The 16,097-nt window shown below is 35.3% G+C and overlaps 1 protein-coding gene across 8 annotated transcripts in view; it reads left to right on the forward strand.

Annotated features, from left to right (window-relative positions):
- Positions 1-16,097, forward strand: part of LOC116430995 (uncharacterized) — a 289,607-nt gene that overhangs the window by 184,254 nt on the left and 89,256 nt on the right. Inside the window, exon 1 of one of the 8 annotated variants that reach the window (XM_076367625.1) lies at positions 13,652-13,729. The exons of the other annotated variants lie outside the window; for them this stretch is intronic. The gene's annotated coding sequence lies outside the window, so the exon portion shown is untranslated. Of the gene's footprint in view, positions 1-13,651; positions 13,730-16,097 lie in introns of those variants that run through there. 8 annotated transcript variants of the gene reach the window in all.

Genomic DNA, 16,097 nt, shown 5'->3' on the forward strand with positions numbered 1-16,097 from the left:
GGCACAATGAGAAACGATTGCGGGTCGTGGCCACATTCGTCCACTGTTCCGTGTGCGCTCGCGCTGCTACTCGTTCCGCTCGATTAATCCGACTCCGAGTGTCGTGCTGGCATTTCCGTGTGAAAAAGCACCCTTTTGTGAAGCACGAGAGCGAGCCGGGACGAAGTACAGCCGCCCGGAGAGAACGATGGGTCTTGACGCGAGGACTCTGTAATCCTCGTATTGTCTCTTCATCGCATCTTCCTCTTGTTCTGTCCGTGGAACTGGCCTATGCGCACTTACACAACCGCGCCCTAGGAAATCCGTCCCTTTGTTAGCGCCCTGCGAGGTTTGCCGAGATCTCGATGCTCTCGACAACACCGTATCACTGGAGATCCGGATCGTTCGAGAACGTTACCATTTGCTGAAGAGCTGTTTGAGCACGATATTAGGAGTCCCCTTCACACGACGCGCTTAGTACAGTAATACTGGACTGTGTTCCTGCATTTTTTACCTCCAGGATTGTAAATCGATGATGGAAGATCGTAATATGTTCAAATATAGGTGTATGTTTATATAACAGGGAATAAGTTGCGTGAAAAATTACCGATAAGTTAATCTTTTGTAAAGAGGCAAAGATTTGTAAGGCAAGGATTTGTTACATATTAAGTCGGTCTTGAGGCAGTAGTGCTTGGAAGTTAGTAACTGAAATAATAGAAGATTATACTTCGCGATGAAGGAAATATATTTATTATGAGTGGAAAATTGAAAAGTCATCGAAGAAAATTATTAATATATATTTTCGGAGTTCCTTGTGAAGAATTTGATTGAGATACGTATAATATTTGAATGAATAACTTCGAGCTATCATTCTTTTACAATATGTTATAACGCAGCAGGATTTGGAAATGATTTTACAGTATTACACATAAAAGAAGGTATCAAATCCTCTTAAATGTTACTTTTTTTGTAAGTGTCTTTCTAAATTAGAGTTACATTAATATTTGCATTCAATTTCATTTGCTTACTCGCAAAAATTGATACTTGCAATAAAACATCTTTATTCTAAATATTATATTGAAGTATTCAGACACTTACAAATTAAGTCAATCGGTTTAACAATGTAATGAGTTCGTGATATTGACGAAAAAACTTAATTGTTTGAGATGAAGAGAATTGAGAAAATTTTATTGCTGTGTACCTTCTGAGCAGCATAATTTCTTGAGGTGTCTACAGCAGTGCATAGAACGTGTTTACAGATTGGGATTTTCTAAACAGTAGGGTGTAAGTAAACGCATTCATCATTCAACCAGAGGGATCCAGGAGAGTAGTAAATACAAAAGAGCGGAGTACGGTGAAGAAGATAAGTGCTGGTCGTCTCTCCGCGGGCCCATTAGAGACACATGCGGTGTTGTCGAACAATGAGCTTGGTCCTTTTTCCTTGTTCTTCAAGGTTGTCAATCTAGTAAGGATGGAAACATCGGCAATAAAACAAAAAAGACGGAAATAACGGCTATGCCGCGTTGTAATTACTCTTACTCTATTAATCATAATTATTATTTAGCTATTTATTATTATTTATTATTTAGCCATTTCATCGGTCTCAGTTTTTAAATTCATTTTTCATTCAAACCGATTTATTTACCGTGAATATGAAATAGTTCGCATATTCTTCTATTCTAACAACTGTAATGACTCTCAAAATTATTGTCACCCCTAATACTTGACACAGTTTAAATAATTTATATCTTAAAGTATCATATTTATTTAAGAAGATAATAGTAATCACATAATAAAACCTTCATTTTATTTGTTTCGACGCCACCAACCTACTCAAAATTACAAAATAAATACTCATAAATAAAGGATACTAACAACAATTGTAAAAAATAATTTTTCTCGCATCTGCATTAACCATTCCAATAATTCAAAGTTTCACAAACTTTTAGACGTGCCAGCAATCCCGTGACTATACGTTCATCGAGTCACCGTAAAGACGGGGAAAGGCGATTAGCGTAAAAGTTAAGATCACGAGAAGCCAGAGTTTAGAGAGCGGCCGCGGTGAACGTCAGTTAGCACGCTAAAGATCCCCAACTCCGTCAACGGAAGGCTTTCGTCAAGCAGGTTGCGGCTTCGGGTTGCGGCAAATGCTTGACCATGACCGTCCGTAACCTTTCCTTCAGCTTCTTCGCGTGCTTCTTCTACCTTATCCTGTAGCGCACAGTCCCAGCGATAAAGAAACTTTCTAGCGTTGAAGTTCGGGCAGTTTCGGAGTCCAAGTTTAGGAAGTTCGAAAGACGTTGCCAGCTAAGGAGCGTCTGGGGAACGTTTTGGAATGTTGAAGATTACAGTCGATGCTCGATAGTAGGCAACTTCGGTGTTTGGGGAATTTATCACTGATGATACCTACTGGTAGAGTCTTATAACGGAACATCCAGACGGACTTCAGGTCTTGGGAGCTCGTAACGCTACGAATTATCTTGATCTAACGTTCAACCAGCCATTGGATGGACTTTACGCGACGATTAAGGCACGAAATATTCTCACTTCTTTTATCCGTTTACCAATCTGGCCGAGAAGGGCGTGCATTAAGTCCCTTTACGCCGTTGCGCTGCCCTTTTCCACGGATTTCATCTCCTCGATGCGTGAGAATTAAATGGGAAGTGACTCTTTAATCCCCTGGTATTTCGAGACGAAAGTTCTGAATGGTTTCAGACGCGGTTGTCTTTCTAGGAGATGCTGATGCTTAGATAAGAACGATGCAGGCAGGCTGGCTGCGATTCAGGCGCTTTCGCTTTCCATTCTCTTCGTGGGAGAATGGTAAAGTGTATTGCAGGTGAAGCACGCTCTTTGTGTTATTAGGTTGTCCGGAAATAAACTACGGTTTTTACTCGTGACATTTAAAGCTGTGCGCTCGGAACTTTAATTAGAACAGATTTATGTAGTCGAAATGTAATTCGTTACGATTTGTGTGGTATTCACGATGCTGTACATGCCTTTCTATTCTGTAAGGTTTGAAGTTTTAGAATTAGTAAATTCTTGAAAGGCCACACCCGATTATAATGACTAATGGAATCGTTTAAGTCAATACTGCATTGTACTGTTATGATGTTGGGCTATGCTTTGAGAAAATGAACGTAGGAAATGTAAGCGTAACTACTAAACGGTAATGCAACGTTTGTGCTTTATCCTTTGTTTTGTAATGAGTCAACTTATCAGTGAATATTTTTAATTTGTTTTCATAAATATAAATGTTATCCAGGTCACATAATATAGTAGTAGGTTATAAATATATTATACAATGCTATATTTTGTATTGTAGAATTTATAATCTACAAAGCTCCAAAGATACAATAATATTGCGAAAACTGAAATTTATACCTAGATAACTTACTAGTAACAAAACAATACGAAATATCATTCTGAAAGTTATTTCTTGTGTTATCTTGTTTGTTATAATTAATGTCTCCTTCATTACTCTATTCTTATGTAATAGTAAAGTTTGTTCACAACGGATATTTCATAATGTGCTCACATTTATTTTGTTTTTCAAATGTTTTAATCAGCAGTAGAGTATAAATTATTAATTTAAAGGATGTTTTCCACTGCAACTTGCATCCATTATGTTCAAATATTTATATTTATTCAAATAGATCGCATGCATTTAAGAAAATATAGAATTTCATGAATTAATTTGCTAATAAAACTAAGCTCAGTATCAAGCAACAAACTGTTCGCTTTATTACAAGTATCATTAAGTTGTAAATGAAATGAAACCACCATAAAAATTTACTAACCTTCCTCCATACAGGATCTTGTACAATCAAATATATTTACCATCTAAGTTACATAAAATCACCCTAATTGCTCTTCCATAATACACCAATAAAATGGTCATAACTTTTGGATACTTCACAACTTGTTCGTACAAGCATACGTTTAATAATTTCTCATTGATAACATGGTTTCAATTGGCCACCCGTTGTCAACACCTTGTCTTGCATACTTAATGGGTAAATAAACACTTCGATGGTAGTGGTTCAAAGGAGAACATTTATTGAGCGTGCGCCAGCTTGGCAACATTCGATTAAATAACCACATTCACGACCTTACGCCTAGCCGATGGGATCAGTGGAACCAGTGCTCCCGCATTTAGTACTTAATCTGTTATCGCCAACGAGAATTCAGAGACCCTCCGAGTGCACTTATTTTTATCGTCGCCGTCCTAAATCGTGGACGGCCGTTTTTATTTTCGGCGGCGAGACAGTTCCATTGACGTGCACGGCGCCCCATTTCTTTTGGTGTTCGAGGGTGAACCAGCGTGCTCCCCTTATGGAGTGATTACTTGCGCTTCAAAATGGAGTTGGAGCACTTGGTTGACAGCGCGAGCGTTCGCGCACGAAAGTGCTGCAGAGAAATTTTTTCCACAAGACATGTGAATATCGCTCTTGGTTCTTCGATTTTTTTTCGAATTTTATCCGATATTATTTTTCGAATATTATTTTGTAGTAAGTACTTACACGTAGAAATAAATTGAAAATTGTGAATAAACATTTTCTTTCAGATTCTTCGTTCTAAAATCATTAAATTTCGCAGTTTAGATATATATTTTGTAATTATTTTTTATTTTTATATCGTAGAAACAAGTAGTAATAAAATTAAGTAATCTATTATAATAATAAAATTTTGAATTTCAATTATAGTATAGCTAATATCTATTTTATCTAATCTTTCAAAGAATTTTAAATATTCAGATTATCAGAGTAAACAGTGGATTCTTACAGATTTATAGAGTACAAATGTTTTTCTCAATTTATCACGCGTAACATTCAATTAAAACACATAGAATCTCACTTTATATTTATTCCCTAAGAAGTACAGTAAAAGAAAGTAAAAATTTCTTGGATTATTTGTTTCTCTAAATTCTTTCATAGGAGCTCCTGAATCTGCATAAAGTTCTGCAGCCTGGATATCAGTTTCGAACCCTCTATTCTCATGATCGCTTCCGCGTAGGTGTTTGGTATCACTGGTTAAAACAAAGTCTGAATCGTACATCCGCAATAGTGCGGACTATAAGCGAATGTGACCATGACGTAGGAACTCGAGACGCTCAAGGTTCGCATTAGAACTATTCGTGCTTAGATCGCGAAAGTTGCGAACTGAATGCAATCCGCAGATGTCGAGCAGCTGCCACGGCAAATTGCCTTCGTGTCTTGCATTTAATCTGCCATTGGTAGCTTCTCTAGTCGGTACGACGAACGGTGGGGCACAGCTGGCAGGACTTTCGAATTCGACAATGCCACCACCGTCCCTGGTTATTCCTTCTCCGAGGTTAAAAACGGGCGAATGGGTTTCCGGTTTCACGGTTCCCATCCGCCTTTATTCTGGTGTTTGACCTAGCACGAAAAATTTTGAGCTATTCTAATAATAATTAGAATCTATGTTACAGCAGAAATAATTTGAAAGCTTCGTTTTTTAACATTAACCCTTAAATGTATAGCGTTGTTCTTTAACAATACATCTTCTGTTTACGTTATTATATTTGGAACTTCATTCTGATTTAATAAAAATTGCGGTTGCTTCAAAAATACGTATAATAATTCATTTGTTATTTACTTATGTATGCAATCGATTTATTTTTTGATTAAAAAAAAACTTTTTAACTGTGATACGGATTTTTTACATTCTTCTATTGCCCTCTGATACCAAAATTAGTCATCTTTTAATATTCTATTTTTCATTCGAAAATCACGTATTTGAGGGTTAATTCGATGAAAAAAGATTTAACTACTTACATCACTATTTACACAACACACTATATAATAACTCAAACCTAAATACATTTTTCTGGTTCCGTACATTATATTCAACAACATTAAATCTCTTTTTACTCATAATCGCTGTTTACAGTGTCGATAGAATCAAATCCCGTTCACTCAATAAAGTTCACAATCAAAGAGCAATTTTCAAGAACGCTGGAGGATATACACCCCAAAAAGTTTCGGATTCAAGTGGTGCTTGTTACAGTAGATACTTACGTATATACGCGTTTCAAGGCGGCTTGGACGATCGAATTCGTTCCTTCAGAAGGTCGACGTAACTTCGTTTAATCGCTCGCACCCTCGTCGCGATTTTATCGAAGGATATTTCACCGAGGGGAGGGTTCAGGTTAACGTCGGCCAGTGGAAAACTTGGGCGCAATAATTTCGAGGATTTCGCCGAGATCGTGATTCCGCCATGGAATTTTTTATAGGAGCACGGTAATTCGAAGCGATTATTTAACACTAGAACTACGTAATAGTCAAAATAACTAGTTTCGATTTTTTTGTTTTGCAATTATTGATAACTTAAGAGCATAGGACATATGAAATAATTTTCAAAATAGTTTCATTTGAATACTATAATGAATGTCTGAAGAAACCGAAAATAATTTATTGCTACAATTTTTATAAAAATTACATATAAATCGGATTAACACTGAAACTACCGAGCAATCAGAGCGACTTATTTCCAACTTTTTATCAAAATTAGAACAATACGTTTCTTGAAATTCGAAGTCTTTATAATTTAAATACTTGCAAAATAAAAATTCTGAGATAGGTCAATTTGACTCGTCCGGTAGTTTTAGAGAAGGAGAAACGGGGAAATGAAAAAGGGAGAGAAAAGAAGAAGAGATACCGGCGAGAGATCGCGAGGCCTCGTGTTTTCGGCGCATTTATTTTCAGATTCCTCGGGGCGCAGCTGTATAATGCGGGCCGATGTTGCGTTAGGTCCGCGTTGCTATTGTCCGGCGGATTGCTTCGTAAAATCTAATATCTTGTATGCGGATTAGACGGGTTTACGGACTCGTAACAAAAGTAACAGCCTCGGGGCGCGGCAGAAATCATTCTACTCCAGCCGAGTCAAAGGAAAACCGAAGTGAGATGGTGTCTAATTACAGGGTTTCTTTATTAACGTCGTTGTGCATGGAATAAAGATAATTATTCTTTGTGTCTTTGAGGTACTCTATTATATTGTTCTTCTTTTATTGTATTATTCTTATTCATTAAGTATCTATTAAGCATAAAAGAAAATTTCAAGCATACGATCAGTGAGTGTAAATAATCAATAGAATATTAACACTAAAACTACCAAGCAGTCGATTTAACTTGATTTAATTTTCCCGTAGAAACTCTCAGAATGCATCTATTGTAATTTCGAATCATTCGTTATTCAGTCTGTCCATTACTGAATCAATTTTCTTAATAACTTCCCAGAGAAGCGTTCATTACCTTTTCAATAATTATGAAAAAAGATTTCAGGAATCGGCCATTTTAACCCATTTAATAGGTTTAATGTTAAAAAGCGTTTGACAACTGTTTTTATACAAATTAATTGTAAATGTTCTATTATTTTAAGAAAAATTAGAAAGCTTCTTTTGTTTAAGGGTTTCTTTAAAATTCATATTTATAGAAGAATGATTTGGAATTTTTTGAAAGAATTTTTATCAAACTCATATGCCGCGGATAATATTAGAACATACGAACAATATTTTCGTTATGAATGCAGATTCTTCTTTAAGCTTTCTACAGTTTTTACAGTTCCCGGTTATTTTATTCAAATAATTTCAGCAGAGTATAATCATGGGATCAATTAACGTTAAGTAATCACATAAAACTTCATAAATACATTATAAGGTAACAGTAGTAAAAGAATGATTACAGTATCGCATCGACACAAAATAACAATTATCAAAAATAAAACATTCTATTCGCATTTCGAAGCTAATCAATCACCAGCAATAACGTTAAAATTACAGCATCAAAGATATCAATAGATCACGTGATGATCCGATTGACCGATCGTTCGACGCTATAATTTTTTAAAGGGTGCGTATCCAGGGGGTTGAAGTCCGCATCAAAGGTTATATTAAATTAACCGTTATCTCGCCAGGGAAACTACGCACTGCGTCGAGTCAAAGTTTTAATCGAGCATCACCGAGACATTGCATCGGACGAAGCCACCCCTTCACAACAGCCCTCGAAACGCATTTAGAATTAGCGATTAATCTGCTTTGCAGGAACGGGGCATCGATAACGGTCATTATCTGGGCCGGGCAGGCAGCGCGGCGCGGCGCAAATTTATTTTCGGCTAGTAGACACACGCGTCGGAAGTGGCGCACGCGGGGAAACAAAACCACGGTAGTGGCGCGAACATGTGGGGGCGACGACGTGGACAAAAGGAGTTGCGTGCACCGGCAATATATGCAAAGGCACGCGCCACGCCGGCGCGCATACAATTTACCAAATTTCCGGAAGCGACGCGTTAACCTTGCGGACGGGCCATGCATATTATTAAGCTTGCCCATCGGTGCAACGCTTTAGGCCGCCATCGCGCAATCCACACGCACCAGCCCTCCCGATTCGTTCCGGCGTTCCGCTTCCGAAAAACGTTCAGACGCGCCGGAAAGATCGCCGTGCTTCGATAAACTGCTTTAACCCTGTCCAGCCGGCTGTTGATTAGTCAGGCGCAGCAACTTCTGCTTGTTCTTTGTTTCATTTTTTTTAATAAATACTTTAACTTCATGGTTATATCAGGTTGGTAACTAATTGTACGTTTATGGTTTTGAACTTTTTTTAATCGTTTGTTGTGTGAGTTTGTTTGTTTTTTAGTTTGTGTAACTAATTTTACTATCTGTCATTTGGAAGAAATATTGATTCAACTTTTTTCTTCCATTTCTTTGGACCTATAAGGTTTAGAAGAAGGTATTACTGCTGTTGTTGTTGTTGAATGTTTATTAATGTGTTTGTAACAATTTGGAGGGACAATATTTAAAAATCATGTGTTATACATAGTAATATAAATAATAAATAGTAATGGTAATAAAATAGACAAGTCTAAAAAGTTATAAATAGAATTTTTTGAAAAATCATAGTTGGTACAAGTGTATATCTTATAATGTATTTTTTAATAAGTTTTTTTATAAACGTCAATGCAAAAGTATATTTTGTTCAGTTTTACCAGATTATTTATAACTGAGTAAGTAAACAGATTAAATTACAAAAAGCAAAAGTTTTTTTAAATTTCTTTTTATATGCACTTTGTAGTATGTTTATGAATACGTAGTGTTGAATTTTTTAAACATATCCTACCAAATTGTAGCGCAACAAGTGTCGTGAATCAAGTGTCTACATCACTGAGTCCAAAAGTTTTAAATATGTTAAGTGCCTCGCCTTATTTAGTCTAGAGTATTTTTAATCTAATAGGTAGAGTCGGTTGTACGTAAGTAACGCTAGAGAGTTTACTTGATTGTATGGGAAAATATATACTTGTTTGTATAGGCTGTGACGGTATACATTTTGGAGAAGGTGCTTGGGGAAACACGAAAAAATAAGCAAACGACTCGAGGAATCTGAATAGTCTTTTACAATTTTACATAATTAGAACTGTAAATAGGATTATAAAATATCATCTTCTTTCCTTTTATTTAAGTAACTTTAACATGATGTAAGATCATCTCAATTTAAAAGATGAATACTTATCTGCAGAGTTTAAAGATGAGAACACACAAGACACGAATAAAATATTTATAATATAATTATACACCATAGTCTATTGAGTACGTTCACCTTGAATTTTTTAATAAATCAGAACTTAAAGTTTATAATAAAATCACCTAAGCGAAAAGTTTATTTTTAGAATTGCAACATTTATCATTTGTATTCTAAATATTAATTGCCGTAAATTAATGAAAATAAATTAAGGTTTCAAACGAATGCACAAGAATTCACTAACTGTTCCTTGATTATACAATTACATATCTACTTAACGATGCAATTCATAACTATCGTACCATGATTGCACTATTCGAAGAAATGTTTCACTCGGATAATGCATAAAATATAAGAAAAATTACTGAAATTTCATTCGAATAAACTCGTGTTCAGTGCTAATGAATAATGAATTGAATGAGCGAAGAGAAATTCAGACAAACGGTTGGAATAATCTTTTGCGCATAGCGAATATTTATTATCTCGATTTATTATCCCGATGAATTATTCTCCTAACAAGCGTTCATTCGACTAATTGCCTCAGACAAACATTTATTCGAAACAGTTCAAATAACGCTCAACATTGCGTGATCGTTAAATACGAATACTAATCGCGCTTGAAAGCAGATTACGAAAGATTTAATCTCCGTTTAGCGCTAGACAACTACCATAAAGAGACGTAATGTACAGATGGTCACCAACTTTTAACCCTTGGTTTATCCAGGGGTTAAAATAACGCCTAACCAAGACCTCCCATAAACAATATAGTTTATGTACAGCGCGCAGTACCATTCGCATTGAATCACTGATCATTTCCCCATTAAATTCTCGCGCATTGTTTCGTTCCTGAAAACATTCACCCCCTTCAGGAAAACAGACAATTATCGAGCCTTTGTGTCCAGCATCCGGCGCATCGAGCTCCGAAATATTATCTCTTGCGAGTCAGTAAAATATTGACACGAATTAAGCATTTCGAAAGGGGAGGGAAACTCGGAGGTTGCGTGGGCGAAGGTCGACGCAAACAGAGGAACTCGGATCAGTACAATAAGTTATAACAAATGGTTACCTCGGTCGTTTTCTCGGTTTCCCTTTCTGTTTCTTTCGTGAAAGGGTGTAAGAAGAGGGAGCGAGACGCAGTGAAGGGGGTGACCAGGGCGAAAGAGGGGCAGACGACGGTGCCACGCCTCGGCATATAAAAATATCGGGTGACTGTAGGCGTTTAAATAAGCTTCCAGCCGCGTCTATGCGAGTCCGCCGAAATGAGAAGAGAAAAAGGAGCGACGCTTGTCCCCACGTGGAATGAGAAATGACCCGTGAGAGAATATATAGGGTTTTATGACTCCAGTAAGGCCCGCCGCGAGACGGCCGGCCGAAACCGACCGAAATAAATGGCTACCTGCAATAATATTATTAGTGGCTTCCTCGGGGCCGAAGGCTGACGGTTTATGCGGTTCGTAAACGTACGGAGGATAGATCCGATTTTTTACCCTTTGCGAGGCGGAATTTCGGGGGGCGAAGCAAGCAATTCTTTTTATTCGACGTTGTTAAACGGGAGTAAGAAAGATTAATCAATTGATTAACCGGATTTTATGTTGGACAAATTATTTTATTACTTATTTCATTTGTAGATTTTCAGTCTTGAATTATGGCTAAGGTTATTATTAGCAGTAATTTGATACCTTTATTGAAATGTTAGAATTTTTAGTTAAAATTTGGTTATAATTAGTAATATTAGCGTTAATTTGAAAAATAGAAGTTTTTGTTTGAAATTGTTTGAAATTAGCAGGATTGGGTGGAACCTTGTATGTACTTCAAAGATGCAATAATTTGAAATGTTTATTGCATCGCTGATATTTGAAAAGAAACTACATATATAGATAAAATATATTTAATTTTATTAAAGTAGGTGTAATTAATAATTGTAACACAAAATATCCTCTTGTGATAGAATGAAGTAGAGAAAAGAAGAAACAGTAAAAAATTACGTTCAACTCAAAATAGTCAGAATCCATGAGTGATACATATATAAGATGACCATGACATCCATTACAAGTATCATTGCTATGCGCAGGGCATAAAAGTTTCTCGTAACGTTTACAAGCACATTTTAAAACGTGAGACGTTTTTAAAGCACAGCAAGTGAAATATCTTTTTGTTCCTTGTCAGTGCATCTGTATCTGAGTCATTTTTATTATTTTTTGTATGACATGAAGGATTTCGTATATAAGACGTTTTTGAGCTTTTGTTATGTTTAAAATTGAATAAAAGAAATATTGAAAATATTATAACTTGAAAAGAAAACTGGGTTATAATCCATTTCATTCAATATTCTTAATTCCTAAATTCTGTTATAAGAAAATAGGTTGATGCTATCATTGTCACGTTTATAAAGCAGTAAGTGTATGATAACATTATCACTACTGATAATCCAAATGAATACTTACAAAATGAAGCTTACATTTCCTAATATGACTAAAACACGCACATAATAACTTCACGTTCGACAAAATTTCACTTGAATAGTATTTGCGAGATAAGTATCTTAAAAACCGAAAGAGCTTACAAGATCATTCAAATACAAAGTTTTTTACATACATTATATAATATTATATGATATTATAAATAATTCTGTTCTACAATTTTTTCGAAACAAGTTACAGAAAATTAATCACGTAAGAAAAGTATGTTAACTTGGATTGTTTAAAAAATTTCTTGCACAAAATTAATACAAAAGCAAACAGAGCTTGATTAATATATCTGTATACATTTTTTTACATATGAAATACAATAAAAAAATGGACATAACCCAATAACGTTCAAAATATCAAAACAGAAAAATGACATTTGACATTAATATTTATCATACTTGGAAAATATTCACCACGGTTCAAACATGACCTGTCTTAACCCTTTCGTCAATTCAAACGTTCTGTCCCGTGACTTAATTCTTTCGTCCCAGACGGTACACATATGTACCACGAACATTTTAATTGATCAGAAAGCTAGAAAATGCTTTAAAGATAAAGGGAAATTGTAGTACACAGGGATCTTTGCTTATGGCTGACAGCTTAAGTGCTAATTATTATTAGACTGCAGATTTTTATTCATTGCGTTTCATCCTTTTGCAGTGAAGATAAAAAGAAATTATGATTATGAATTATATGGTACCATAATTTTTAACTTACACTACTACCTGTTTATTTATGCTATTGAACATTTTTATTCGACGACAGGTATCTTACGATTTATAATTGTTTTCAAGTCATTTTGAAGTTCCGGTCATCGGTGATCACCATGGCAGTTAACGTGATAAAGATCCGTAGTCTAATTATTATTATTAGTGCTTATCTTATTTCTTCCACTAAAAAGTTTCAATTTCACTTGAAAGCAGCCGTTCTTATTCCTCTTCCTGAGTTAGAAGAAAAAATACATATTCAGAGACGAGAGGATTAAAACGACAGCACGCAATACATCGTCGTAATAATGAAGTTACCTCGGAAAAATAATCACGAAGAGAGGAACAAAAGCGAGATATAATAATAGCAACATACATTTCGTGAACAAAGGACCGCAGCACGAGTGTCTCGAGTCACTTCCGTTTGGTGAGACGGGGCCCGGTCGTTGTTTCCTCCCGGAGACGCGTTTTTGTTGCAGGACGAGTGTGCGCGACCGGAATGAAAATTCGACATCGATCGACTCGGCCGCGGAGAAAGTTGCGGACACCGGCGCATGATAATTATATTATAGCGCAGCCTTAACGTCTTCCTTTTTGCCGGCGAGTCCTCTCATTCGGAGCAGTGCCTCTTACAGCGAATTATTTTTCGACACCTTCTGCCGATCCCTGATTACGACCGTCTTTGGACCGACAAGCTTTCTCTCTATTTGGCGCGATTTTTCGGTCACCTTGCGGAACACAACTTGCACTTTTATATCAGATTCGCCGCAAGGTCGACAATAAACGGGATAATGAATACGTGTTGTAACCGAGAGTCGATGGTTATCGAGACACCGATGCTGGCCGGCTGTTCGATATCAATACTCACGTGGTAACGGCGGTACCTATCGACAGTACTATCACGTTCCGGCATGAAATGTGGACACCTTGCTCTCCACGCACTCGACACGGTCCGTTTAGTGCTTGATGACTGCCTCGGTGTGTGACTGCGTTTCGGTGAAATTTCATGCTGTTATCTTCGACCGAGAGTGTGAAACATTAACCTGTACGTTGATTATGATTTTTAATTATTGGGCTGGGATTTGGGTGTCTTCGAGATGTCACGTTTGTGAGTGTAGGACGAAACATCTTGCTAACCGGAGATTTCGATCGAAATCTTTCTTGTATTTCTAGTCATTTTTACGTAAATGAATGTGAAATGATGTCTTTTAACTTGAGTATGTACACTGTCGGTCAAAAGTTTGAAAGCGATACATCGGTTAAAAGAAAAACTTCCATTTTTTGGAAATAACTTTTATTGGAGAATTTTTGCATATGATAAAGGGACATGGACATATGTGTAATAAATATATATAGGTTTTGTTATCTTATTTTATATATTTATAAGATACATAATTTTTAATTCGTTACGGTACTTATCAAGTGGTTCCAAATTTTTAACCGACAGTGTATATTTTAGTTATATATAATATATTCAATTATTTAATGATTTATCGTAATGAATACAATTATAACACTTTTTTAAACACTTGCATTTTAGTTACTTACAACTAACTTCTGCACAGTCAACAAGCGTTTCCTAATTTGATATAACTTGTGATAGTCACCTTTTATGAAAAAGAATAAAATATGAAAATAATATGATTGGTTATTGCTTGTTTATAATTTGTTCATTAGTGGTATTTTTCTGATGTATTGATTTTTTACATAGTTCATAGAGTAAGTCTCGTAATAATTAAATAATTTTATGGATATTAACGTTTATGTTTGTCATTATTTGTCATTCAAAACAATGTATCCGTACGTGTGTATATTATGAATATTGACGTCAATATTTTTTAAGTAGCGAACTTGCAGTAATTAATAAAAGTTCGAACTTGTAGATGAGGGATGAGTTTATGATTAGTTGGCTGTCACTGATAATTATTTCCTTTCATGTTGAAAAAATAATATTAAATGATAATAATATTAGCTTGTTACACGTAAGTTAATTTATGAAAGTGATACCAGTGAAGTAATGGAGCTTTCGATCTCAGCCTTTAATTCTGATGTAATCACAATATGTGTTTAACCAAACTGATTGTGATTGATTTAATTACATTATATTACTCCAGCGTTATTTATTTAATACAATGTTTTATTATGATTTCGTTAGCCAATTACTTATTTCATCTGACTATATTGATTCAATTATTCGATTGATTCAACAGTTTATACAGCTCGTTTGATTACATTTTATGAACTCAAGCATGTGCTTTCGTTGCTTGATTGGGTCTGTTTGAGTTATTATTGTAATTGATTCGATCCATTTAATCCATCGGGATAATTTGCTAGTTGATCACACGCAACTTAATTGAATTACAAAGATTCTTATTATTCCAATTTCACACTTTAATTACCTGTGAGTATCCATCATTTATTTTCCCATTAGTATCATTCTTATCAATCTATTTTATATTTTTGATATAGAATTGGCAATAAAATATATTTTAATCATAGATTTTTCTAAAGTTCACTTTTTTGTTCTCTTCTTCTGATACATACACTGGAACATAAAAGAGTGTCTCTCATTAATTAAGGGATTTGTTAATGTAAAAGAAGATTCTTCTGTATTCATATTTTTATATGTATTTATTTTCACCAACTAATTTCCGTAGCATGATAACAAAAATGAATTTATTTAATTAATTCAAAGATTTATTAAATTAAAGATGTATTCTTTCCATCTATGTTTTAGCGTATAAGCATATTTTTGCTAATTATATTACATGAACTGGAAACAATGAAAAATTCATTTAATTAATTAAGCAGTTATCACATTAAAATTGTATGTACTCTCTTGATCTATACTCTCTTTATTCTCACTAACAATACCGCATAAACAAAAAAGAAAAAAGAATTTACCTAATTTATTAAGTTTAGTCTTGTTAAAATATTTCTCTCGTTGTATTTTATATTATTACCTATAGTTTAAAATTACGAAATTGTGGTCTAGTTGCAGTGAATAGTACATCTGTATGGGTACTTATGGGTAACAAAGAGAAATATTAGAGTGATATATCTCTGTATCTCAATAGAATCTGTGAAAATTCATTGAAAATGTGTTAAAACAGCTGGCCTATAGCTGTCGAAAATACTTCGTCCTTCAAGTGCTACATTGCGTGACTAGTTTTTTTGCTTTCGGTGGTTCACACCCAGCAAACTGAACAAGACCGCGTATTTACGAATAAAAAGGCCATTTCAAACAGGAAACCTGCTTTTTCGGTTGCTCAGTTTCCGACACCATGAGCAGACCGCTTACGCCACAGTCATTCAGAGCTCCCTGAATATTCCGAAGGGTTTCGCCCTTGAAAAGGTAATAAAAAACGTCTTGTCTCCAAGTGGTCCGTGTTTCGAGAATCAAAAGCCCTGCA

Source organism: Nomia melanderi, chromosome 5 (assembly GCF_051020985.1).
Source record: "Nomia melanderi isolate GNS246 chromosome 5, iyNomMela1, whole genome shotgun sequence".
Lineage (NCBI taxonomy): Eukaryota > Metazoa > Arthropoda > Insecta > Hymenoptera > Halictidae > Nomia > Nomia melanderi.